Source organism: Pungitius pungitius, chromosome 2 (assembly GCF_949316345.1).
Source record: "Pungitius pungitius chromosome 2, fPunPun2.1, whole genome shotgun sequence".
Lineage (NCBI taxonomy): Eukaryota > Metazoa > Chordata > Actinopteri > Perciformes > Gasterosteidae > Pungitius > Pungitius pungitius.
Genome location: NC_084901.1, coordinates 5,864,732 through 5,883,415, shown reverse-complemented (window position 1 = coordinate 5,883,415; position 18,684 = coordinate 5,864,732). Strand labels below are relative to the sequence as shown.

Genomic DNA, 18,684 nt, shown 5'->3' with positions numbered 1-18,684 from the left:
AATGTTTTCGATCTGATTGGAGGACATAATATGCACAACTGTGTCCCTGGTGGTCAAGTGGCTAGGATTCGGCGCTTTCACCGCCGCGGCCCGGGTTCGATTCCCGGTCAGGGAAATGGCATTTGAAGTTACCCTTAGTTGATGCTTGTGTTGTCCGTTGCAACATTTCAGTGATGTGCATCAACTTGTCCCCCACTGTTAAGTAGTTATTGTTTGATGCTCTTAGTAGACAGGGAAACCTGGTTTAGCCTTTTCATTCAAGCAATATTTTCCATGTCCTGAATATTTTCGATCCGATATTACGACTTAATTAGCATGAATCTGTCCCTGGTGGTCTAGTGGCTAGGATTCGGCGCTTTCACCGCCGCGGCCCGGGTTCGATTCCCGGTCAGGGAAATGTCATTTAAAGTTCTGGCTTGATGTTTTTATTTACGCCAATTATTCGATGTGCTGAATGTTTTCGATCTGATTGGAGGACATAATATGCACAACTGTGTCCCTGATGGTCTAGTGGCTAGGATTCGGCGCTCTCACCGCCGCGGCCCGGGTTCGATTCCCGGTCAGGGAAATGGCATTTGAAGTTACCCTTAGTTGATGCTTGTGTTGTCCGTTGCAACATTTCAATGATGTGATGTGCATCAACTTGTCCCCCACTGTTAAGTAGTTATTGTTTGATGCTCTTAGTAGACAGGGAAACCTGGTTTAGCCTTTTCATTCAAGCAATATTTTCCATGTCCTGAATATTTTCGATCCGATATTACGACTTAATTAGCATGAATGTGTCCCTGGTGGTCTAGTGGCTAGGATTCGGCGCTTTCACCGCCGCGGCCCGGTTTGTATCCCGGTCAGGGAAATGTCATTTAAAGTTCTGGCTTGATGTTTTTATTTACGCCAATTATTCAATGTGCTGAATGTTTTCGATCTGATTGGAGGACATAATGCGGCCCAGGTTCGATTCCCGGTCAGGGAAATGGCATTTGAAGTTACCCTTAGTTGATGCTTGTGTTGTCCGTTGCAACATTTCAATGATGTGATGTGCATCAACTTGTCCCCCACTGTTAAGTAGTTATTGTTTGATGCTCTTAGTAGACAGGGAAACCTGGTTTAGCCTTTTCATTCAAGCAATATTTTCCATATCCTGAATATTTTCGATCCGATATTACGACTTAATTAGCATGAATGTGTCCCTGGTGGTCTAGTGGCTAGGATTCGGCGCTTTCACCGTCGCGGCCCGGGTTCGATTCCCGGTCAGGGAAATGTCATTTAAAGTTCTGGCTTGATGTTTTTATTTACGCCAATTATTCGATGTGCTGAATGTTTTCGATCTGATTGGAGGACATAATATGCACAACTGTGTCCCTGATGGTCTGGTGGCTAGGATTCGGCGCTCTCACCGCCGTGGCCCGGGTTCGATTCCCGGTCAGGGAAATGGCTTTTAAAGTTCTGACTTGATGTTTTAATTTAAGCCAATTATTCGATGTGCTGAATGTTTTCGATCTGATTGGAGGACATAATATGCACAACTGTGTCCCTGATGGTCTAGTGGCTAGGATTCGGCGCTCTCACCGCCGCGGCCCGGGTTCGATTCCCGGTCAGGGAAATGGCATTTGAAGTTACCCTTAGTTTATGCTTGTGTTGTCAGTTGCAACATTTCAATGATGTGATGTGCATCAACTTGTCCCCCACTGTTAAGTAGTTATTGTTTGATGCTCTTAGTAGACAGGGAAACCTGGTTTAGCCTTTTCATTCAAGCAATATTTTCCATGTCCTGAATATTTTCGATCCGATATTACGACTTAATTAGCATGAATGTGTCCCTGGTGGTCTAGTGGCTAGGATTCGGCGCTTTCACCGCCGCGGCCCGGGTTCGATTCCCGGTCAGGGAAATGTCATTTAAAGTTCTGGCTTGATGTTTTAATTTAAGCCAATTATTCGATCTGCTGAATGTTTTCGATCTGATTGGAGGACATAATATACACAACTGTGTCCCTGATGGTCTAGTGGCTAGGATTCGGCGCTCTCACCGCCGCGGCCCGGTTTCGATTCCCGGTCAGGGAAATGGCATTTGAAGTTACCCTTAGTTGATGCTTGTGTTGTCCGTTGCAACATTTCAATGATGTGATGTGCATCAACTTGTCCCCCACTGTTAAGTAGTTATTGTTTGATGCTCTTAGTAGACAGGGAAACCTGGTTTAGCCTTTTCATTCAAGCAATATTTTCCTTGTCCTGAATATTTTCGATCCGATATTACGACTTAATTAGCATGAATGTGTCCCTGGTGGTCTAGTGGCTAGGATTCGGCGCTTTCACCGCCGCGGCCCGGGTTCGATTCCCGGTCAGGGAAATGTCATTTAAAGTTCTGGCTTGATGTTTTTATTTACGCCAATTATTCGATGTGCTGAATGTTTTCGATCTGATTGGAGGACATAATATGCACAACTGTGTCCCTGATGGTCTAGTGGCTAGGATTCGGCGCTCTCACCGCCGCGGCCCGGGTTCGATTCCCGGTCAGGGAATTGGCTTTTAAAGTTCTGACTTGATGTTTTAATTTAAGCCAATTATTCGATGTGCTGAATGTTTTCGATCTGATTGGAGGACATAATATACACAACTGTGTCCCTGATGGTCTAGTGGCTAGGATTCGGCGCTCTCACCGCCGCGGCCCGGGTTCGATTCCCGGTCAGGGAAATGGCATTTGAAGTTACCCTTAGTTGATGCTTGTGTTGTCCGTTGCAACATTTCAATGATTTGATGTGCATCAACTTGTCCCCCACTGTTAAGTAGTTATTGTTTGATGCTCTTAGTAGACAGGGAAACCTGGTTTAGCCTTTTCATTCAAGCAATATTTTCCATGTCCTGAATATTTTCGATCCGATATTACGACTTAATTAGCATGAATGTGTCCCTGGTGGTCTAGTGGCTAGGATTCGGCGCTTTCACCGCCGCGGCCCGGGTTCGATTCCCGGTCAGGGAAATGTCATTTAAAGTTCTGGCTTGATGTTTTTATTTACGCCAATTATTCAATGTGCTGAATGTTTTCGATCTGATTGGAGGACATAATGCGGCCCAGGTTCGATTCCCGGTCAGGGAAATGGCATTTGAAGTTACCCTTAGTTGATGCTTGTGTTGTCCGTTGCAACATTTCAATGATGTGATGTGCATCAACTTGTCCCCCACTGTTAAGTAGTTATTGTTTGATGCTCTTAGTAGACAGGGAAACCTGGTTTAGCCTTTTCATTCAAGCAATATTTTCCATGTCCTGAATATTTTCGATCCGATATTACGACTTAATTAGCATGAATGTGTCCCTGGTGGTCTAGTGGCTAGGATTCGGCGCTTTCACCGCCGCGGCCCGGGTTCGATTCCCGGTCAGGGAAATGTCATTTAAAGTTCTGGCTTGATGTTTTTATTTACGCCAATTATTCGATGTGCTGAATGTTTTCGATCTGATTGGAGGACATAATATTCACAACTGTGTCCCTGATGGTCTAGTGGCTAGGATTCGGCGCTCTCACCGCCGCGGCCCGGTTTCGATTCCCGGTCAGGGAATTGGCTTTTAAAGTTCTGACTTGATGTTTTAATTTAAGCCAATTATTCGATGTGCTGAATGTTTTCGATCTGATTGGAGGACATAATATGCACAACTGTGTCCCTGATGGTCTAGTGGCTAGGATTCGGCGCTCTCACCGCCGCGGCCCGGGTTCGATTCCCGGTCAGGGAAATGGCATTTGAAGTTACCCTTAGTTTATGCTTGTGTTGTCAGTTGCAACATTTCAATGATGTGATGTGCATCAACTTGTCCCCCACTGTTAAGTAGTTATTGTTTGATGCTCTTAGTAGACAGGGAAACCTGGTTTAGCCTTTTCATTCAAGCAATATTTTCCATGTCCTGAATATTTTCGATCCGATATTACGACTTAATTAGCATGAATGTGTCCCTGGTGGTCTAGTGGCTAGGATTCGGCGCTTTCACCGCCGCGGCCCGGGTTCGATTTCCCGGTCAGGGAAATGTCATTTAAAGTTCTGGCTTGATGTTTTAATTTAAGCCAATTATTCGATCTGCTGAATGTTTTCGATCTGATTGGAGGACATAATATACACAACTGTGTCCCTGATGGTCTAGTGGCTAGGATTCGGCGCTCTCACCGCCGCGGCCCGGTTTCGATTCCCGGTCAGGGAAATGGCATTTGAAGTTACCCTTAGTTGATGCTTGTGTTGTCCGTTGCAACATTTCAATGATGTGATGTGCATCAACTTGTCCCCCACTGTTAAGTAGTTATTGTTTGATGCTCTTAGTAGACAGGGAAACCTGGTTTAGCCTTTTCATTCAAGCAATATTTTCCATGTCCTGAATATTTTCGATCCGATATTACGACTTAATTAGCATGAATGTGTCCCTGGTGGTCTAGTGGCTAGGATTCGGCGCTTTCACCGCCGCGGCCCGGGTTCGATTCCCGGTCAGGGAAATGTCATTTAAAGTTCTGGCTTGATGTTTTTATTTACGCCAATTATTCGATGTGCTGAATGTTTTCGATCTGATTGGAGGACATAATATGCACAACTGTGTCCCTGATGGTCTAGTGGCTAGGATTCGGCGCTCTCACCGCCGCGGCCCGGGTTCGATTCCCGGTCAGGGAATTGGCTTTTAAAGTTCTGACTTGATGTTTTAATTTAAGCCAATTATTCGATGTGCTGAATGTTTTCGATCTGATTGGAGGACATAATATACACAACTGTGTCCCTGATGGTCTAGTGGCTAGGATTCGGCGCTCTCACCGCCGTGGCCCGGGTTCGATTCCCGGTCAGGGAAATGGCATTTGAAGTTACCCTTAGTTGATGCTTGTGTTGTCCGTTGCAACATTTCAATGATGTGATGTGCATCAACTTGTCCCCCACTGTTAAGTAGTTATTGTTTGATGCTCTTAGTAGACAGGGAAACCTGGTTTAGCCTTTTCATTCAAGCAATATTTTCCATGTCCTGAATATTTTCGATCCGATATTACGACTTAATTAGCATGAATGTGTCCCTGGTGGTCTAGTGGCTAGGATTCGGCGCTTTCACCGCCGCGGCCCGGGTTCGATTCCCGGTCAGGGAAATGTCATTTAAAGTTCTGGCTTGATGTTTTAATTTAAGCCAATTATTCGATCTGCTGAATGTTTTCGATCTGATTGGAGGACATAATATACACAACTGTGTCCCTGATGGTCTAGTGGCTAGGATTTGGCGCTCTCACCGCCGCGGCCCGGTTTCGATTCCCGGTCAGGGAAATGGCATTTGAAGTTACCCTTAGTTGATGCTTGTGTTGTCCGTTGCAACATTTCAATGATGTGATGTGCATCAACTTGTCCCCCACTGTTAAGTAGTTATTGTTTGATGCTCTTAGTAGACAGGGAAACCTGGTTTAGCCTTTTCATTCAAGCAATATTTTCCATGTCCTGAATATTTTCGATCCGATATTACGACTTAATTAGCATGAATGTGTCCCTGGTGGTCTAGTGGCTAGGATTCGGCGCTTTCACCGCCGCGGCCCGGGTTCGATTCCCGGTCAGGGAAATGTCATTTAAAGTTCTGGCTTGATGTTTTTATTTACGCCAATTATTCGATGTGCTGAATGTTTTCGATCTGATTGGAGGACATAATATTCACAACTGTGTCCCTGATGGTCTAGTGGCTAGGATTCGGCGCTCTCACCGCCGCGGCCCGGGTTCGATTCCCGGTCAGGGAATTGGCTTTTAAAGTTCTGACTTGATGTTTTAATTTAAGCCAATTATTCGATGTGCTGAATGTTTTCGATCTGATTGGAGGACATAATATGCACAACTGTGTCCCTGATGGTCTAGTGGCTAGGATTCGGCGCTCTCACCGCCGCGGCCCGGGTTCGATTCCCGGTCAGGGAAATGGCATTTGAAGTTACCCTTAGTTTATGCTTGTGTTGTCAGTTGCAACATTTCAATGATGTGATGTGCATCAACTTGTCCCCCACTGTTAAGTAGTTATTGTTTGATGCTCTTAGTAGACAGGGAAACCTGGTTTAGCCTTTTCATTCAAGCAATATTTTCCATGTCCTGAATATTTTCGATCCGATATTACGACTTAATTAGCATGAATGTGTCCCTGGTGGTCTAGTGGCTAGGATTCGGCGCTTTCACCGCCGCGGCCCGGGTTCGATTCCCGGTCAGGGAAATGTCATTTAAAGTTCTGGCTTGATGTTTTAATTTAAGCCAATTATTCGATCTGCTGAATGTTTTCGATCTGATTGGAGGACATAATATACACAACTGTGTCCCTGATGGTCTAGTGGCTAGGATTCGGCGCTCTCACCGCCGCGGCCCGGTTTCGATTCCCGGTCAGGGAAATGGCATTTGAAGTTACCCTTAGTTGATGCTTGTGTTGTCCGTTGCAACATTTCAATGATGTGATGTGCATCAACTTGTCCCCCACTGTTAAGTAGTTATTGTTTGATGCTCTTAGTAGACAGGGAAACCTGGTTTAGCCTTTTCATTCAAGCAATATTTTCCTTGTCCTGAATATTTTCGATCCGATATTACGACTTAATTAGCATGAATGTGTCCCTGGTGGTCTAGTGGCTAGGATTCGGCGCTTTCACCGCCGCGGCCCGGGTTCGATTCCCGGTCAGGGAAATGTCATTTAAAGTTCTGGCTTGATGTTTTTATTTACGCCAATTATTCGATGTGCTGAATGTTTTCGATCTGATTGGAGGACATAATATGCACAACTGTGTCCCTGATGGTCTAGTGGCTAGGATTCGGCGCTCTCACCGCCGCGGCCCGGGTTCGATTCCCGGTCAGGGAATTGGCTTTTAAAGTTCTGACTTGATGTTTTAATTTAAGCCAATTATTCGATGTGCTGAATGTTTTCGATCTGATTGGAGGACATAATATACACAACTGTGTCCCTGATGGTCTAGTGGCTAGGATTCGGCGCTCTCACCGCCGCGGCCCGGGTTCGATTCCCGGTCAGGGAAATGGCATTTGAAGTTACCCTTAGTTGATGCTTGTGTTGTCCGTTGCAACATTTCAATGATTTGATGTGCATCAACTTGTCCCCCACTGTTAAGTAGTTATTGTTTGATGCTCTTAGTAGACAGGGAAACCTGGTTTAGCCTTTTCATTCAAGCAATATTTTCCATGTCCTGAATATTTTCGATCCGATATTACGACTTAATTAGCATGAATGTGTCCCTGGTGGTCTAGTGGCTAGGATTCGGCGCTTTCACCGCCGCGGCCCGGGTTCGATTCCCGGTCAGGGAAATGTCATTTAAAGTTCTGGCTTGATGTTTTTATTTACGCCAATTATTCAATGTGCTGAATGTTTTCGATCTGATTGGAGGACATAATGCGGCCCAGGTTCGATTCCCGGTCAGGGAAATGGCATTTGAAGTTACCCTTAGTTGATGCTTGTGTTGTCCGTTGCAACATTTCAATGATGTGATGTGCATCAACTTGTCCCCCACTGTTAAGTAGTTATTGTTTGATGCTCTTAGTAGACAGGGAAACCTGGTTTAGCCTTTTCATTCAAGCAATATTTTCCATGTCCTGAATATTTTCGATCCGATATTACGACTTAATTAGCATGAATGTGTCCCTGGTGGTCTAGTGGCTAGGATTCGGCGCTTTCACCGCCGCGGCCCGGGTTCGATTCCCGGTCAGGGAAATGTCATTTAAAGTTCTGGCTTGATGTTTTTATTTACGCCAATTATTCGATGTGCTGAATGTTTTCGATCTGATTGGAGGACATAATATTCACAACTGTGTCCCTGATGGTCTAGTGGCTAGGATTCGGCGCTCTCACCGCCGCGGCCCGGGTTCGATTCCCGGTCAGGGAATTGGCTTTTAAAGTTCTGACTTGATGTTTTAATTTAAGCCAATTATTCGATGTGCTGAATGTTTTCGATCTGATTGGAGGACATAATATGCACAACTGTGTCCCTGATGGTCTAGTGGCTAGGATTCGGCGCTCTCACCGCCGCGGCCCGGGTTCGATTCCCGGTCAGGGAAATGGCATTTGAAGTTACCCTTAGTTTATGCTTGTGTTGTCAGTTGCAACATTTCAATGATGTGATGTGCATCAACTTGTCCCCCACTGTTAAGTAGTTATTGTTTGATGCTCTTAGTAGACAGGGAAACCTGGTTTAGCCTTTTCATTCAAGCAATATTTTCCATGTCCTGAATATTTTCGATCCGATATTACGACTTAATTAGCATGAATGTGTCCCTGGTGGTCTAGTGGCTAGGATTCGGCGCTTTCACCGCCGCGGCCCGGGTTCGATTTCCCGGTCAGGGAAATGTCATTTAAAGTTCTGGCTTGATGTTTTAATTTAAGCCAATTATTCGATCTGCTGAATGTTTTCGATCTGATTGGAGGACATAATATACACAACTGTGTCCCTGATGGTCTAGTGGCTAGGATTCGGCGCTCTCACCGCCGCGGCCCGGTTTCGATTCCCGGTCAGGGAAATGGCATTTGAAGTTACCCTTAGTTGATGCTTGTGTTGTCCGTTGCAACATTTCAATGATGTGATGTGCATCAACTTGTCCCCCACTGTTAAGTAGTTATTGTTTGATGCTCTTAGTAGACAGGGAAACCTGGTTTAGCCTTTTCATTCAAGCAATATTTTCCATGTCCTGAATATTTTCGATCCGATATTACGACTTAATTAGCATGAATGTGTCCCTGGTGGTCTAGTGGCTAGGATTCGGCGCTTTCACCGCCGCGGCCCGGGTTCGATTCCCGGTCAGGGAAATGTCATTTAAAGTTCTGGCTTGATGTTTTTATTTACGCCAATTATTCGATGTGCTGAATGTTTTCGATCTGATTGGAGGACATAATATGCACAACTGTGTCCCTGATGGTCTAGTGGCTAGGATTCGGCGCTCTCACCGCCGCGGCCCGGGTTCGATTCCCGGTCAGGGAATTGGCTTTTAAAGTTCTGACTTGATGTTTTAATTTAAGCCAATTATTCGATGTGCTGAATGTTTTCGATCTGATTGGAGGACATAATATACACAACTGTGTCCCTGATGGTCTAGTGGCTAGGATTCGGCGCTCTCACCGCCGTGGCCCGGGTTCGATTCCCGGTCAGGGAAATGGCATTTGAAGTTACCCTTAGTTGATGCTTGTGTTGTCCGTTGCAACATTTCAATGATGTGATGTGCATCAACTTGTCCCCCACTGTTAAGTAGTTATTGTTTGATGCTCTTAGTAGACAGGGAAACCTGGTTTAGCCTTTTCATTCAAGCAATATTTTCCATGTCCTGAATATTTTCGATCCGATATTACGACTTAATTAGCATGAATGTGTCCCTGGTGGTCTAGTGGCTAGGATTCGGCGCTTTCACCGCCGCGGCCCGGGTTCGATTCCCGGTCAGGGAAATGTCATTTAAAGTTCTGGCTTGATGTTTTTATTTACGCCAATTATTCAATGTGCTGAATGTTTTCGATCTGATTGGAGGACATAATGCGGCCCAGGTTCGATTCCCGGTCAGGGAAATGGCATTTGAAGTTACCCTTAGTTGATGCTTGTGTTGTCCGTTGCAACATTTCAATGATGTGATGTGCATCAACTTGTCCCCCACTGTTAAGTAGTTATTGTTTGATGCTCTTAGTAGACAGGGAAACCTGGTTTAGCCTTTTCATTCAAGCAATATTTTCCATGTCCTGAATATTTTCGATCCGATATTACGACTTAATTAGCATGAATGTGTCCCTGGTGGTCTAGTGGCTAGGATTCGGCGCTTTCACCGTCGCGGCCCGGGTTCGATTCCCGGTCAGGGAAATGTCATTTAAAGTTCTGGCTTGATGTTTTTATTTACGCCAATTATTCGATGTGCTGAATGTTTTCGATCTGATTGGAGGACATAATATGCACAACTGTGTCCCTGATGGTCTGGTGGCTAGGATTCGGCGCTCTCACCGCCGTGGCCCGGGTTCGATTCCCGGTCAGGGAAATGGCTTTTAAAGTTCTGACTTGATGTTTTAATTTAAGCCAATTATTCGATGTGCTGAATGTTTTCGATCTGATTGGAGGACATAATATGCACAACTGTGTCCCTGATGGTCTAGTGGCTAGGATTCGGCGCTCTCACCGCCGCGGCCCGGGTTCGATTCCCGGTCAGGGAAATGGCATTTGAAGTTACCCTTAGTTTATGCTTGTGTTGTCAGTTGCAACATTTCAATGATGTGATGTGCATCAACTTGTCCCCCACTGTTAAGTAGTTATTGTTTGATGCTCTTAGTAGACAGGGAAACCTGGTTTAGCCTTTTCATTCAAGCAATATTTTCCATGTCCTGAATATTTTCGATCCGATATTACGACTTAATTAGCATGAATGTGTCCCTGGTGGTCTAGTGGCTAGGATTCGGCGCTTTCACCGCCGCGGCCCGGGTTCGATTCCCGGTCAGGGAAATGTCATTTAAAGTTCTGGCTTGATGTTTTAATTTAAGCCAATTATTCGATCTGCTGAATGTTTTCGATCTGATTGGAGGACATAATATACACAACTGTGTCCCTGATGGTCTAGTGGCTAGGATTCGGCGCTCTCACCGCCGCGGCCCGGTTTCGATTCCCGGTCAGGGAAATGGCATTTGAAGTTACCCTTAGTTGATGCTTGTGTTGTCCGTTGCAACATTTCAATGATGTGATGTGCATCAACTTGTCCCCCACTGTTAAGTAGTTATTGTTTGATGCTCTTAGTAGACAGGGAAACCTGGTTTAGCCTTTTCATTCAAGCAATATTTTCCATGTCCTGAATATTTTCGATCCGATATTACGACTTAATTAGCATGAATGTGTCCCTGGTGGTCTAGTGGCTAGGATTCGGCGCTTTCACCGCCGCGGCCCGGGTTCGATTCCCGGTCAGGGAAATGTCATTTAAAGTTCTGGCTTGATGTTTTTATTTACGCCAATTATTCGATGTGCTGAATGTTTTCGATCTGATTGGAGGACATAATATTCACAACTGTGTCCCTGATGGTCTAGTGGCTAGGATTCGGCGCTCTCACCGCCGCGGCCCGGGTTCGATTCCCGGTCAGGGAATTGGCTTTTAAAGTTCTGACTTGATGTTTTAATTTAAGCCAATTATTCGATGTGCTGAATGTTTTCGATCTGATTGGAGGACATAATATGCACAACTGTGTCCCTGATGGTCTAGTGGCTAGGATTCGGCGCTCTCACCGCCGCGGCCCGGGTTCGATTCCCGGTCAGGGAAATGGCATTTGAAGTTACCCTTAGTTTATGCTTGTGTTGTCAGTTGCAACATTTCAATGATGTGATGTGCATCAACTTGTCCCCCACTGTTAAGTAGTTATTGTTTGATGCTCTTAGTAGACAGGGAAACCTGGTTTAGCCTTTTCATTCAAGCAATATTTTCCATGTCCTGAATATTTTCGATCCGATATTACGACTTAATTAGCATGAATGTGTCCCTGGTGGTCTAGTGGCTAGGATTCGGCGCTTTCACCGCCGCGGCCCGGGTTCGATTTCCCGGTCAGGGAAATGTCATTTAAAGTTCTGGCTTGATGTTTTAATTTAAGCCAATTATTCGATCTGCTGAATGTTTTCGATCTGATTGGAGGACATAATATACACAACTGTGTCCCTGATGGTCTAGTGGCTAGGATTCGGCGCTCTCACCGCCGCGGCCCGGTTTCGATTCCCGGTCAGGGAAATGGCATTTGAAGTTACCCTTAGTTGATGCTTGTGTTGTCCGTTGCAACATTTCAATGATGTGATGTGCATCAACTTGTCCCCCACTGTTAAGTAGTTATTGTTTGATGCTCTTAGTAGACAGGGAAACCTGGTTTAGCCTTTTCATTCAAGCAATATTTTCCATGTCCTGAATATTTTCGATCCGATATTACGACTTAATTAGCATGAATGTGTCCCTGGTGGTCTAGTGGCTAGGATTCGGCGCTTTCACCGCCGCGGCCCGGGTTCGATTCCCGGTCAGGGAAATGTCATTTAAAGTTCTGGCTTGATGTTTTTATTTACGCCAATTATTCGATGTGCTGAATGTTTTCGATCTGATTGGAGGACATAATATGCACAACTGTGTCCCTGATGGTCTAGTGGCTAGGATTCGGCGCTCTCACCGCCGCGGCCCGGGTTCGATTCCCGGTCAGGGAATTGGCTTTTAAAGTTCTGACTTGATGTTTTAATTTAAGCCAATTATTCGATGTGCTGAATGTTTTCGATCTGATTGGAGGACATAATATACACAACTGTGTCCCTGATGGTCTAGTGGCTAGGATTCGGCGCTCTCACCGCCGTGGCCCGGGTTCGATTCCCGGTCAGGGAAATGGCATTTGAAGTTACCCTTAGTTGATGCTTGTGTTGTCCGTTGCAACATTTCAATGATGTGATGTGCATCAACTTGTCCCCCACTGTTAAGTAGTTATTGTTTGATGCTCTTAGTAGACAGGGAAACCTGGTTTAGCCTTTTCATTCAAGCAATATTTTCCATGTCCTGAATATTTTCGATCCGATATTACGACTTAATTAGCATGAATGTGTCCCTGGTGGTCTAGTGGCTAGGATTCGGCGCTTTCACCGCCGCGGCCCGGGTTCGATTCCCGGTCAGGGAAATGTCATTTAAAGTTCTGGCTTGATGTTTTTATTTACGCCAATTATTCAATGTGCTGAATGTTTTCGATCTGATTGGAGGACATAATGCGGCCCAGGTTCGATTCCCGGTCAGGGAAATGGCATTTGAAGTTACCCTTAGTTGATGCTTGTGTTGTCCGTTGCAACATTTCAATGATGTGATGTGCATCAACTTGTCCCCCACTGTTAAGTAGTTATTGTTTGATGCTCTTAGTAGACAGGGAAACCTGGTTTAGCCTTTTCATTCAAGCAATATTTTCCATGTCCTGAATATTTTCGATCCGATATTACGACTTAATTAGCATGAATGTGTCCCTGGTGGTCTAGTGGCTAGGATTCGGCGCTTTCACCGTCGCGGCCCGGGTTCGATTCCCGGTCAGGGAAATGTCATTTAAAGTTCTGGCTTGATGTTTTTATTTACGCCAATTATTCGATGTGCTGAATGTTTTCGATCTGATTGGAGGACATAATATGCACAACTGTGTCCCTGATGGTCTGGTGGCTAGGATTCGGCGCTCTCACCGCCGTGGCCCGGGTTCGATTCCCGGTCAGGGAAATGGCTTTTAAAGTTCTGACTTGATGTTTTAATTTAAGCCAATTATTCGATGTGCTGAATGTTTTCGATCTGATTGGAGGACATAATATGCACAACTGTGTCCCTGATGGTCTAGTGGCTAGGATTCGGCGCTCTCACCGCCGCGGCCCGGGTTCGATTCCCGGTCAGGGAAATGGCATTTGAAGTTACCCTTAGTTTATGCTTGTGTTGTCAGTTGCAACATTTCAATGATGTGATGTGCATCAACTTGTCCCCCACTGTTAAGTAGTTATTGTTTGATGCTCTTAGTAGACAGGGAAACCTGGTTTAGCCTTTTCATTCAAGCAATATTTTCCATGTCCTGAATATTTTCGATCCGATATTACGACTTAATTAGCATGAATGTGTCCCTGGTGGTCTAGTGGCTAGGATTCGGCGCTTTCACCGCCGCGGCCCGGGTTCGATTCCCGGTCAGGGAAATGTCATTTAAAGTTCTGGCTTGATGTTTTAATTTAAGCCAATTATTCGATCTGCTGAATGTTTTCGATCTGATTGGAGGACATAATATACACAACTGTGTCCCTGATGGTCTAGTGGCTAGGATTCGGCGCTCTCACCGCCGCGGCCCGGTTTCGATTCCCGGTCAGGGAAATGGCATTTGAAGTTACCCTTAGTTGATGCTTGTGTTGTCCGTTGCAACATTTCAATGATGTGATGTGCATCAACTTGTCCCCCACTGTTAAGTAGTTATTGTTTGATGCTCTTAGTAGACAGGGAAACCTGGTTTAGCCTTTTCATTCAAGCAATATTTTCCATGTCCTGAATATTTTCGATCCGATATTACGACTTAATTAGCATGAATGTGTCCCTGGTGGTCTAGTGGCTAGGATTCGGCGCTTTCACCGCCGCGGCCCGGGTTCGATTCCCGGTCAGGGAAATGTCATTTAAAGTTCTGGCTTGATGTTTTTATTTACGCCAATTATTCGATGTGCTGAATGTTTTCGATCTGATTGGAGGACATAATATTCACAACTGTGTCCCTGATGGTCTAGTGGCTAGGATTCGGCGCTCTCACCGCCGCGGCCCGGGTTCGATTCCCGGTCAGGGAATTGGCTTTTAAAGTTCTGACTTGATGTTTTAATTTAAGCCTATTATTCGATGTGCTGAATGTTTTCGATCTGATTGGAGGACATAATATGCACAACTGTGTCCCTGATGGTCTAGTGGCTAGGATTCGGCTCTCTCACCGCCGCGGCCCGGGTTCGATTCCCGGTCAGGGAAATGGCATTTGAAGTTACCCTTAGTTTATGCTTGTGTTGTCAGTTGCAACATTTCAATGATGTGATGTGCATCAACTTGTCCCCCACTGTTAAGTAGTTATTGTTTGATGCTCTTAGTAGACAGGGAAACCTGGTTTAGCCTTTTCATTCAAGCAATATTTTCCATGTCCTGAATATTTTCGATCCGATATTACGACTTAATTAGCATGAATGTGTCCCTGGTGGTCTAGTGGCTAGGATTCGGCGCTTTCACCGCCGCGGCCCGGGTTCGATTCCCGGTCAGGGAAATGTCATTTAAAGTTCTGGCTTGATGTTTTAATTTAAGCCAATTATTCGATCTGCTGAATGTTTTCGATCTGATTGGAGGACATAATATACACAACTGTGTCCCTGATGGTCTAGTGGCTAGGATTCGGCGCTCTCACCGCCGCGGCCCGGTTTCGATTCCCGGTCAGGGAAATGGCATTTGAAGTTACCCTTAGTTGATGCTTGTGTTGTCCGTTGCAACATTTCAATGATGTGATGTGCATCAACTTGTCCCCCACTGTTAAGTAGTTATTGTTTGATGCTCTTAGTAGACAGGGAAACCTGGTTTAGCCTTTTCATTCAAGCAATATTTTCCATGTCCTGAATATTTTCGATCCGATATTACGACTTAATTAGCATGAATGTGTCCCTGGTGGTCTAGTGGCTAGGATTCGGCGCTTTCACCGTCGCGGCCCGGGTTCGATTCCCGGTCAGGGAAATGTCATTTAAAGTTCTGGCTTGATGTTTTTATTTACGCCAATTATTCGATGTGCTGAATGTTTTCGATCTGATTGGAGGACATAATATGCACAACTGTGTCCCTGATGGTCTGGTGGCTAGGATTCGGCGCTCTCACCGCCGTGGCCCGGGTTCGATTCCCGGTCAGGGAAATGGCTTTTAAAGTTCTGACTTGATGTTTTAATTTAAGCCAATTATTCGATGTGCTGAATGTTTTCGATCTGATTGGAGGACATAATATGCACAACTGTGTCCCTGATGGTCTAGTGGCTAGGATTCGGCGCTCTCACCGCCGCGGCCCGGGTTCGATTCCCGGTCAGGGAAATGGCATTTGAAGTTACCCTTAGTTTATGCTTGTGTTGTCAGTTGCAACATTTCAATGATGTGATGTGCATCAACTTGTCCCCCACTGTTAAGTAGTTATTGTTTGATGCTCTTAGTAGACAGGGAAACCTGGTTTAGCCTTTTCATTCAAGCAATATTTTCCATGTCCTGAATATTTTCGATCCGATATTACGACTTAATTAGCATGAATGTGTCCCTGGTGGTCTAGTGGCTAGGATTCGGCGCTTTCACCGCCGCGGCCCGGGTTCGATTCCCGGTCAGGGAAATGTCATTTAAAGTTCTGGCTTGATGTTTTAATTTAAGCCAATTATTCGATCTGCTGAATGTTTTCGATCTGATTGGAGGACATAATATACACAACTGTGTCCCTGATGGTCTAGTGGCTAGGATTCGGCGCTCTCACCGCCGCGGCCCGGTTTCGATTCCCGGTCAGGGAAATGGCATTTGAAGTTACCCTTAGTTGATGCTTGTGTTGTCCGTTGCAACATTTCAATGATGTGATGTGCATCAACTTGTCCCCCACTGTTAAGTAGTTATTGTTTGATGCTCTTAGTAGACAGGGAAACCTGGTTTAGCCTTTTCATTCAAGCAATATTTTCCATGTCCTGAATATTTTCGATCCGATATTACGACTTAATTAGCATGAATGTGTCCCTGGTGGTCTAGTGGCTAGGATTCGGCGCTTTCACCGCCGCGGCCCGGGTTCGATTCCCGGTCAGGGAAATGTCATTTAAAGTTCTGGCTTGATGTTTTTATTTACGCCAATTATTCGATGTGCTGAATGTTTTCGATCTGATTGGAGGACATAATATTCACAACTGTGTCCCTGATGGTCTAGTGGCTAGGATTCGGCGCTCTCACCGCCGCGGCCCGGGTTCGATTCCCGGTCAGGGAATTGGCTTTTAAAGTTCTGACTTGATGTTTTAATTTAAGCCTATTATTCGATGTGCTGAATGTTTTCGATCTGATTGGAGGACATAATATGCACAACTGTGTCCCTGATGGTCTAGTGGCTAGGATTCGGCTCTCTCACCGCCGCGGCCCGGGTTCGATTCCCGGTCAGGGAAATGGCATTTGAAGTTACCCTTAGTTTATGCTTGTGTTGTCAGTTGCAACATTTCAATGATGTGATGTGCATCAACTTGTCCCCCACTGTTAAGTAGTTATTGTTTGATGCTCTTAGTAGACAGGGAAACCTGGTTTAGCCTTTTCATTCAAGCAATATTTTCCATGTCCTGAATATTTTCGATCCGATATTACGACTTAATTAGCATGAATGTGTCCCTGGTGGTCTAGTGGCTAGGATTCGGCGCTTTCACCGCCGCGGCCCGGGTTCGATTCCCGGTCAGGGAAATGTCATTTAAAGTTCTGGCTTGATGTTTTAATTTAAGCCAATTATTCGATCTGCTGAATGTTTTCGATCTGATTGGAGGACATAATATACACAACTGTGTCCCTGATGGTCTAGTGGCTAGGATTCGGCGCTCTCACCGCCGCGGCCCGGTTTCGATTCCCGGTCAGGGAAATGGCATTTGAAGTTACCCTTAGTTGATGCTTGTGTTGTCCGTTGCAACATTTCAATGATGTGATGTGCATCAACTTGTCCCCCACTGTTAAGTAGTTATTGTTTGATGCTCTTAGTAGACAGGGAAACCTGGTTTAGCCTTTTCATTCAAGCAATATTTTCCATGTCCTGAATATTTTCGATCCGATATTACGACTTAATTAGCATGAATGTGTCCCTGGTGGTCTAGTGGCTAGGATTCGGCGCTTTCACCGCCGCGGCCCGGGTTCGATTCCCGGTCAGGGAAATGTCATTTAAAGTTCTGGCTTGATGTTTTTATTTACGCCAATTATTCGATGTGCTGAATGTTTTCGATCTGATTGGAGGACATAATATTCACAACTGTGTCCCTGATGGTCTAGTGGCTAGGATTCGGCGCTCTCACCGCCGCGGCCCGGGTTCGATTCCCGGTCAGGGAATTGGCTTTTAAAGTTCTGACTTGATGTTTTAATTTAAGCCAATTATTCGATGTGCTGAATGTTTTCGATCTGATTGGAGGACATAATATGCACAACTGTGTCCCTGATGGTCTAGTGGCTAGGATTCGGCGCTCTCACCGCCGCGGCCCGGGTTCGATTCCCGGTCAGGGAAATGGCATTTGAAGTTACCCTTAGTTTATGCTTGTGTTGTCAGTTGCAACATTTCAATGATGTGATGTGCATCAACTTGTCCCCCACTGTTAAGTAGTTATTGTTTGATGCTCTTAGTAGACAGGGAAACCTGGTTTAGCCTTTTCATTCAAGCAATATTTTCCATGTCCTGAATATTTTCGATCCGATATTACGACTTAATTAGCATGAATGTGTCCCTGGTGGTCTAGTGGCTAGGATTCGGCGCTTTCACCGCCGCGGCCCGGGTTCGATTCCCGGTCAGGGAAATGTCATTTAAAGTTCTGGCTTGATGTTTTAATTTAAGCCAATTATTCGATCTGCTGAATGTTTTCGATCTGATTGGAGGACATAATATACACAACTGTGTCCCTGATGGTCTAGTGGCTAGGATTCGGCGCTCTCACCGCCGCGGCCCGGTTTCGATTCCCGGTCAGGGAAATGGCATTTGAAGTTACCCTTAGTTGATGCTTGTGTTGTCCGTTGCAACATTTCAATGATGTGATGTGCATCAACTTGTCCCCCACTGTTAAGTAGTTATTGTTTGATGCTCTTAGTAGACAGGGAAACCTGGTTTAGCCTTTTCATTCAAGCAATATTTTCCATGTCCTGAATATTTTCGATCCGATATTACGACTTAATTAGCATGAATGTGTCCCTGGTGGTCTAGTGGCTAGGATTCGGCGCTTTCACCGCCGCGGCCCGGGTTCGATTCCCGGTCAGGGAAATGTCATTTAAAGTTCTGGCTTGATGTTTTTATTTACGCCAATTATTCGATGTGCTGAATGTTTTCGATCTGATTGGAGGACATAATATTCACAACTGTGTCCCTGATGGTCTAGTGGCTAGGATTCGGCGCTCTCACCGCCGCGGCCCGGGTTCGATTCCCGGTCAGGGAATTGGCTTTTAAAGTTCTGACTTGATGTTTTAATTTAAGCCTATTATTCGATGTGCTGAATGTTTT

At 45.3% G+C, this 18,684-nt stretch overlaps 62 non-coding genes across 62 annotated transcripts; all 62 read left to right on the top strand.

Annotated features, from left to right (window-relative positions):
• Positions 1 to 43: 43 nt before the first annotated feature.
• trnae-uuc (transfer RNA glutamic acid (anticodon UUC)) lies at positions 44 to 115 on the top strand. The gene has a single exon. It is a non-coding gene; the product is annotated as a tRNA-Glu (tRNA).
• Positions 116 to 324: 209 nt separating this feature from the next.
• On the top strand, positions 325 to 396 carry trnae-uuc (transfer RNA glutamic acid (anticodon UUC)). The gene has a single exon. It is a non-coding gene; the product is annotated as a tRNA-Glu (tRNA).
• Positions 397 to 496: 100 nt separating this feature from the next.
• trnae-cuc (transfer RNA glutamic acid (anticodon CUC)) lies at positions 497 to 568 on the top strand. The gene has a single exon. It is a non-coding gene; the product is annotated as a tRNA-Glu (tRNA).
• A 616-nt stretch (positions 569 to 1,184) lies between these two features.
• trnae-uuc (transfer RNA glutamic acid (anticodon UUC)) lies at positions 1,185 to 1,256 on the top strand. The gene has a single exon. It is a non-coding gene; the product is annotated as a tRNA-Glu (tRNA).
• A 272-nt stretch (positions 1,257 to 1,528) lies between these two features.
• On the top strand, positions 1,529 to 1,600 carry trnae-cuc (transfer RNA glutamic acid (anticodon CUC)). The gene has a single exon. It is a non-coding gene; the product is annotated as a tRNA-Glu (tRNA).
• Positions 1,601 to 1,814: 214 nt separating this feature from the next.
• On the top strand, positions 1,815 to 1,886 carry trnae-uuc (transfer RNA glutamic acid (anticodon UUC)). The gene has a single exon. It is a non-coding gene; the product is annotated as a tRNA-Glu (tRNA).
• A 386-nt stretch (positions 1,887 to 2,272) lies between these two features.
• trnae-uuc (transfer RNA glutamic acid (anticodon UUC)) lies at positions 2,273 to 2,344 on the top strand. The gene has a single exon. It is a non-coding gene; the product is annotated as a tRNA-Glu (tRNA).
• Positions 2,345 to 2,444: 100 nt separating this feature from the next.
• trnae-cuc (transfer RNA glutamic acid (anticodon CUC)) lies at positions 2,445 to 2,516 on the top strand. The gene has a single exon. It is a non-coding gene; the product is annotated as a tRNA-Glu (tRNA).
• Positions 2,517 to 2,616: 100 nt separating this feature from the next.
• On the top strand, positions 2,617 to 2,688 carry trnae-cuc (transfer RNA glutamic acid (anticodon CUC)). Its single transcript has one exon. It is a non-coding gene; the product is annotated as a tRNA-Glu (tRNA).
• A 214-nt stretch (positions 2,689 to 2,902) lies between these two features.
• On the top strand, positions 2,903 to 2,974 carry trnae-uuc (transfer RNA glutamic acid (anticodon UUC)). The gene has a single exon. It is a non-coding gene; the product is annotated as a tRNA-Glu (tRNA).
• A 331-nt stretch (positions 2,975 to 3,305) lies between these two features.
• On the top strand, positions 3,306 to 3,377 carry trnae-uuc (transfer RNA glutamic acid (anticodon UUC)). Its single transcript has one exon. It is a non-coding gene; the product is annotated as a tRNA-Glu (tRNA).
• Positions 3,378 to 3,649: 272 nt separating this feature from the next.
• Positions 3,650 to 3,721, top strand: trnae-cuc (transfer RNA glutamic acid (anticodon CUC)). Its single transcript has one exon. It is a non-coding gene; the product is annotated as a tRNA-Glu (tRNA).
• A 214-nt stretch (positions 3,722 to 3,935) lies between these two features.
• trnae-uuc (transfer RNA glutamic acid (anticodon UUC)) lies at positions 3,936 to 4,008 on the top strand. The gene has a single exon. It is a non-coding gene; the product is annotated as a tRNA-Glu (tRNA).
• Positions 4,009 to 4,394: 386 nt separating this feature from the next.
• On the top strand, positions 4,395 to 4,466 carry trnae-uuc (transfer RNA glutamic acid (anticodon UUC)). The gene has a single exon. It is a non-coding gene; the product is annotated as a tRNA-Glu (tRNA).
• A 100-nt stretch (positions 4,467 to 4,566) lies between these two features.
• On the top strand, positions 4,567 to 4,638 carry trnae-cuc (transfer RNA glutamic acid (anticodon CUC)). Its single transcript has one exon. It is a non-coding gene; the product is annotated as a tRNA-Glu (tRNA).
• Positions 4,639 to 4,738: 100 nt separating this feature from the next.
• Positions 4,739 to 4,810, top strand: trnae-cuc (transfer RNA glutamic acid (anticodon CUC)). The gene has a single exon. It is a non-coding gene; the product is annotated as a tRNA-Glu (tRNA).
• Positions 4,811 to 5,024: 214 nt separating this feature from the next.
• trnae-uuc (transfer RNA glutamic acid (anticodon UUC)) lies at positions 5,025 to 5,096 on the top strand. The gene has a single exon. It is a non-coding gene; the product is annotated as a tRNA-Glu (tRNA).
• Positions 5,097 to 5,482: 386 nt separating this feature from the next.
• trnae-uuc (transfer RNA glutamic acid (anticodon UUC)) lies at positions 5,483 to 5,554 on the top strand. Its single transcript has one exon. It is a non-coding gene; the product is annotated as a tRNA-Glu (tRNA).
• A 100-nt stretch (positions 5,555 to 5,654) lies between these two features.
• On the top strand, positions 5,655 to 5,726 carry trnae-cuc (transfer RNA glutamic acid (anticodon CUC)). The gene has a single exon. It is a non-coding gene; the product is annotated as a tRNA-Glu (tRNA).
• Positions 5,727 to 5,826: 100 nt separating this feature from the next.
• Positions 5,827 to 5,898, top strand: trnae-cuc (transfer RNA glutamic acid (anticodon CUC)). Its single transcript has one exon. It is a non-coding gene; the product is annotated as a tRNA-Glu (tRNA).
• Positions 5,899 to 6,112: 214 nt separating this feature from the next.
• trnae-uuc (transfer RNA glutamic acid (anticodon UUC)) lies at positions 6,113 to 6,184 on the top strand. Its single transcript has one exon. It is a non-coding gene; the product is annotated as a tRNA-Glu (tRNA).
• Positions 6,185 to 6,570: 386 nt separating this feature from the next.
• trnae-uuc (transfer RNA glutamic acid (anticodon UUC)) lies at positions 6,571 to 6,642 on the top strand. Its single transcript has one exon. It is a non-coding gene; the product is annotated as a tRNA-Glu (tRNA).
• Positions 6,643 to 6,742: 100 nt separating this feature from the next.
• trnae-cuc (transfer RNA glutamic acid (anticodon CUC)) lies at positions 6,743 to 6,814 on the top strand. Its single transcript has one exon. It is a non-coding gene; the product is annotated as a tRNA-Glu (tRNA).
• Positions 6,815 to 6,914: 100 nt separating this feature from the next.
• On the top strand, positions 6,915 to 6,986 carry trnae-cuc (transfer RNA glutamic acid (anticodon CUC)). The gene has a single exon. It is a non-coding gene; the product is annotated as a tRNA-Glu (tRNA).
• A 214-nt stretch (positions 6,987 to 7,200) lies between these two features.
• Positions 7,201 to 7,272, top strand: trnae-uuc (transfer RNA glutamic acid (anticodon UUC)). The gene has a single exon. It is a non-coding gene; the product is annotated as a tRNA-Glu (tRNA).
• Positions 7,273 to 7,603: 331 nt separating this feature from the next.
• On the top strand, positions 7,604 to 7,675 carry trnae-uuc (transfer RNA glutamic acid (anticodon UUC)). Its single transcript has one exon. It is a non-coding gene; the product is annotated as a tRNA-Glu (tRNA).
• A 100-nt stretch (positions 7,676 to 7,775) lies between these two features.
• On the top strand, positions 7,776 to 7,847 carry trnae-cuc (transfer RNA glutamic acid (anticodon CUC)). The gene has a single exon. It is a non-coding gene; the product is annotated as a tRNA-Glu (tRNA).
• A 100-nt stretch (positions 7,848 to 7,947) lies between these two features.
• Positions 7,948 to 8,019, top strand: trnae-cuc (transfer RNA glutamic acid (anticodon CUC)). The gene has a single exon. It is a non-coding gene; the product is annotated as a tRNA-Glu (tRNA).
• Positions 8,020 to 8,233: 214 nt separating this feature from the next.
• On the top strand, positions 8,234 to 8,306 carry trnae-uuc (transfer RNA glutamic acid (anticodon UUC)). The gene has a single exon. It is a non-coding gene; the product is annotated as a tRNA-Glu (tRNA).
• Positions 8,307 to 8,692: 386 nt separating this feature from the next.
• Positions 8,693 to 8,764, top strand: trnae-uuc (transfer RNA glutamic acid (anticodon UUC)). The gene has a single exon. It is a non-coding gene; the product is annotated as a tRNA-Glu (tRNA).
• Positions 8,765 to 8,864: 100 nt separating this feature from the next.
• Positions 8,865 to 8,936, top strand: trnae-cuc (transfer RNA glutamic acid (anticodon CUC)). The gene has a single exon. It is a non-coding gene; the product is annotated as a tRNA-Glu (tRNA).
• A 100-nt stretch (positions 8,937 to 9,036) lies between these two features.
• trnae-cuc (transfer RNA glutamic acid (anticodon CUC)) lies at positions 9,037 to 9,108 on the top strand. The gene has a single exon. It is a non-coding gene; the product is annotated as a tRNA-Glu (tRNA).
• Positions 9,109 to 9,322: 214 nt separating this feature from the next.
• On the top strand, positions 9,323 to 9,394 carry trnae-uuc (transfer RNA glutamic acid (anticodon UUC)). Its single transcript has one exon. It is a non-coding gene; the product is annotated as a tRNA-Glu (tRNA).
• A 331-nt stretch (positions 9,395 to 9,725) lies between these two features.
• Positions 9,726 to 9,797, top strand: trnae-uuc (transfer RNA glutamic acid (anticodon UUC)). The gene has a single exon. It is a non-coding gene; the product is annotated as a tRNA-Glu (tRNA).
• Positions 9,798 to 10,069: 272 nt separating this feature from the next.
• trnae-cuc (transfer RNA glutamic acid (anticodon CUC)) lies at positions 10,070 to 10,141 on the top strand. Its single transcript has one exon. It is a non-coding gene; the product is annotated as a tRNA-Glu (tRNA).
• A 214-nt stretch (positions 10,142 to 10,355) lies between these two features.
• trnae-uuc (transfer RNA glutamic acid (anticodon UUC)) lies at positions 10,356 to 10,427 on the top strand. Its single transcript has one exon. It is a non-coding gene; the product is annotated as a tRNA-Glu (tRNA).
• Positions 10,428 to 10,813: 386 nt separating this feature from the next.
• On the top strand, positions 10,814 to 10,885 carry trnae-uuc (transfer RNA glutamic acid (anticodon UUC)). Its single transcript has one exon. It is a non-coding gene; the product is annotated as a tRNA-Glu (tRNA).
• Positions 10,886 to 10,985: 100 nt separating this feature from the next.
• Positions 10,986 to 11,057, top strand: trnae-cuc (transfer RNA glutamic acid (anticodon CUC)). Its single transcript has one exon. It is a non-coding gene; the product is annotated as a tRNA-Glu (tRNA).
• Positions 11,058 to 11,157: 100 nt separating this feature from the next.
• trnae-cuc (transfer RNA glutamic acid (anticodon CUC)) lies at positions 11,158 to 11,229 on the top strand. Its single transcript has one exon. It is a non-coding gene; the product is annotated as a tRNA-Glu (tRNA).
• Positions 11,230 to 11,443: 214 nt separating this feature from the next.
• Positions 11,444 to 11,516, top strand: trnae-uuc (transfer RNA glutamic acid (anticodon UUC)). The gene has a single exon. It is a non-coding gene; the product is annotated as a tRNA-Glu (tRNA).
• A 386-nt stretch (positions 11,517 to 11,902) lies between these two features.
• On the top strand, positions 11,903 to 11,974 carry trnae-uuc (transfer RNA glutamic acid (anticodon UUC)). Its single transcript has one exon. It is a non-coding gene; the product is annotated as a tRNA-Glu (tRNA).
• Positions 11,975 to 12,074: 100 nt separating this feature from the next.
• On the top strand, positions 12,075 to 12,146 carry trnae-cuc (transfer RNA glutamic acid (anticodon CUC)). The gene has a single exon. It is a non-coding gene; the product is annotated as a tRNA-Glu (tRNA).
• A 100-nt stretch (positions 12,147 to 12,246) lies between these two features.
• On the top strand, positions 12,247 to 12,318 carry trnae-cuc (transfer RNA glutamic acid (anticodon CUC)). The gene has a single exon. It is a non-coding gene; the product is annotated as a tRNA-Glu (tRNA).
• Positions 12,319 to 12,532: 214 nt separating this feature from the next.
• trnae-uuc (transfer RNA glutamic acid (anticodon UUC)) lies at positions 12,533 to 12,604 on the top strand. The gene has a single exon. It is a non-coding gene; the product is annotated as a tRNA-Glu (tRNA).
• Positions 12,605 to 12,935: 331 nt separating this feature from the next.
• Positions 12,936 to 13,007, top strand: trnae-uuc (transfer RNA glutamic acid (anticodon UUC)). Its single transcript has one exon. It is a non-coding gene; the product is annotated as a tRNA-Glu (tRNA).
• A 272-nt stretch (positions 13,008 to 13,279) lies between these two features.
• trnae-cuc (transfer RNA glutamic acid (anticodon CUC)) lies at positions 13,280 to 13,351 on the top strand. The gene has a single exon. It is a non-coding gene; the product is annotated as a tRNA-Glu (tRNA).
• A 214-nt stretch (positions 13,352 to 13,565) lies between these two features.
• Positions 13,566 to 13,637, top strand: trnae-uuc (transfer RNA glutamic acid (anticodon UUC)). The gene has a single exon. It is a non-coding gene; the product is annotated as a tRNA-Glu (tRNA).
• A 386-nt stretch (positions 13,638 to 14,023) lies between these two features.
• Positions 14,024 to 14,095, top strand: trnae-uuc (transfer RNA glutamic acid (anticodon UUC)). Its single transcript has one exon. It is a non-coding gene; the product is annotated as a tRNA-Glu (tRNA).
• Positions 14,096 to 14,195: 100 nt separating this feature from the next.
• Positions 14,196 to 14,267, top strand: trnae-cuc (transfer RNA glutamic acid (anticodon CUC)). The gene has a single exon. It is a non-coding gene; the product is annotated as a tRNA-Glu (tRNA).
• Positions 14,268 to 14,653: 386 nt separating this feature from the next.
• trnae-uuc (transfer RNA glutamic acid (anticodon UUC)) lies at positions 14,654 to 14,725 on the top strand. The gene has a single exon. It is a non-coding gene; the product is annotated as a tRNA-Glu (tRNA).
• Positions 14,726 to 15,111: 386 nt separating this feature from the next.
• On the top strand, positions 15,112 to 15,183 carry trnae-uuc (transfer RNA glutamic acid (anticodon UUC)). Its single transcript has one exon. It is a non-coding gene; the product is annotated as a tRNA-Glu (tRNA).
• Positions 15,184 to 15,455: 272 nt separating this feature from the next.
• On the top strand, positions 15,456 to 15,527 carry trnae-cuc (transfer RNA glutamic acid (anticodon CUC)). Its single transcript has one exon. It is a non-coding gene; the product is annotated as a tRNA-Glu (tRNA).
• Positions 15,528 to 15,741: 214 nt separating this feature from the next.
• trnae-uuc (transfer RNA glutamic acid (anticodon UUC)) lies at positions 15,742 to 15,813 on the top strand. Its single transcript has one exon. It is a non-coding gene; the product is annotated as a tRNA-Glu (tRNA).
• Positions 15,814 to 16,199: 386 nt separating this feature from the next.
• Positions 16,200 to 16,271, top strand: trnae-uuc (transfer RNA glutamic acid (anticodon UUC)). Its single transcript has one exon. It is a non-coding gene; the product is annotated as a tRNA-Glu (tRNA).
• A 100-nt stretch (positions 16,272 to 16,371) lies between these two features.
• Positions 16,372 to 16,443, top strand: trnae-cuc (transfer RNA glutamic acid (anticodon CUC)). The gene has a single exon. It is a non-coding gene; the product is annotated as a tRNA-Glu (tRNA).
• A 386-nt stretch (positions 16,444 to 16,829) lies between these two features.
• trnae-uuc (transfer RNA glutamic acid (anticodon UUC)) lies at positions 16,830 to 16,901 on the top strand. Its single transcript has one exon. It is a non-coding gene; the product is annotated as a tRNA-Glu (tRNA).
• Positions 16,902 to 17,287: 386 nt separating this feature from the next.
• Positions 17,288 to 17,359, top strand: trnae-uuc (transfer RNA glutamic acid (anticodon UUC)). The gene has a single exon. It is a non-coding gene; the product is annotated as a tRNA-Glu (tRNA).
• Positions 17,360 to 17,459: 100 nt separating this feature from the next.
• On the top strand, positions 17,460 to 17,531 carry trnae-cuc (transfer RNA glutamic acid (anticodon CUC)). The gene has a single exon. It is a non-coding gene; the product is annotated as a tRNA-Glu (tRNA).
• Positions 17,532 to 17,631: 100 nt separating this feature from the next.
• On the top strand, positions 17,632 to 17,703 carry trnae-cuc (transfer RNA glutamic acid (anticodon CUC)). The gene has a single exon. It is a non-coding gene; the product is annotated as a tRNA-Glu (tRNA).
• Positions 17,704 to 17,917: 214 nt separating this feature from the next.
• trnae-uuc (transfer RNA glutamic acid (anticodon UUC)) lies at positions 17,918 to 17,989 on the top strand. Its single transcript has one exon. It is a non-coding gene; the product is annotated as a tRNA-Glu (tRNA).
• Positions 17,990 to 18,375: 386 nt separating this feature from the next.
• trnae-uuc (transfer RNA glutamic acid (anticodon UUC)) lies at positions 18,376 to 18,447 on the top strand. The gene has a single exon. It is a non-coding gene; the product is annotated as a tRNA-Glu (tRNA).
• Positions 18,448 to 18,547: 100 nt separating this feature from the next.
• Positions 18,548 to 18,619, top strand: trnae-cuc (transfer RNA glutamic acid (anticodon CUC)). Its single transcript has one exon. It is a non-coding gene; the product is annotated as a tRNA-Glu (tRNA).
• The last annotated feature ends 65 nt before the right edge of the window (positions 18,620 to 18,684 follow it).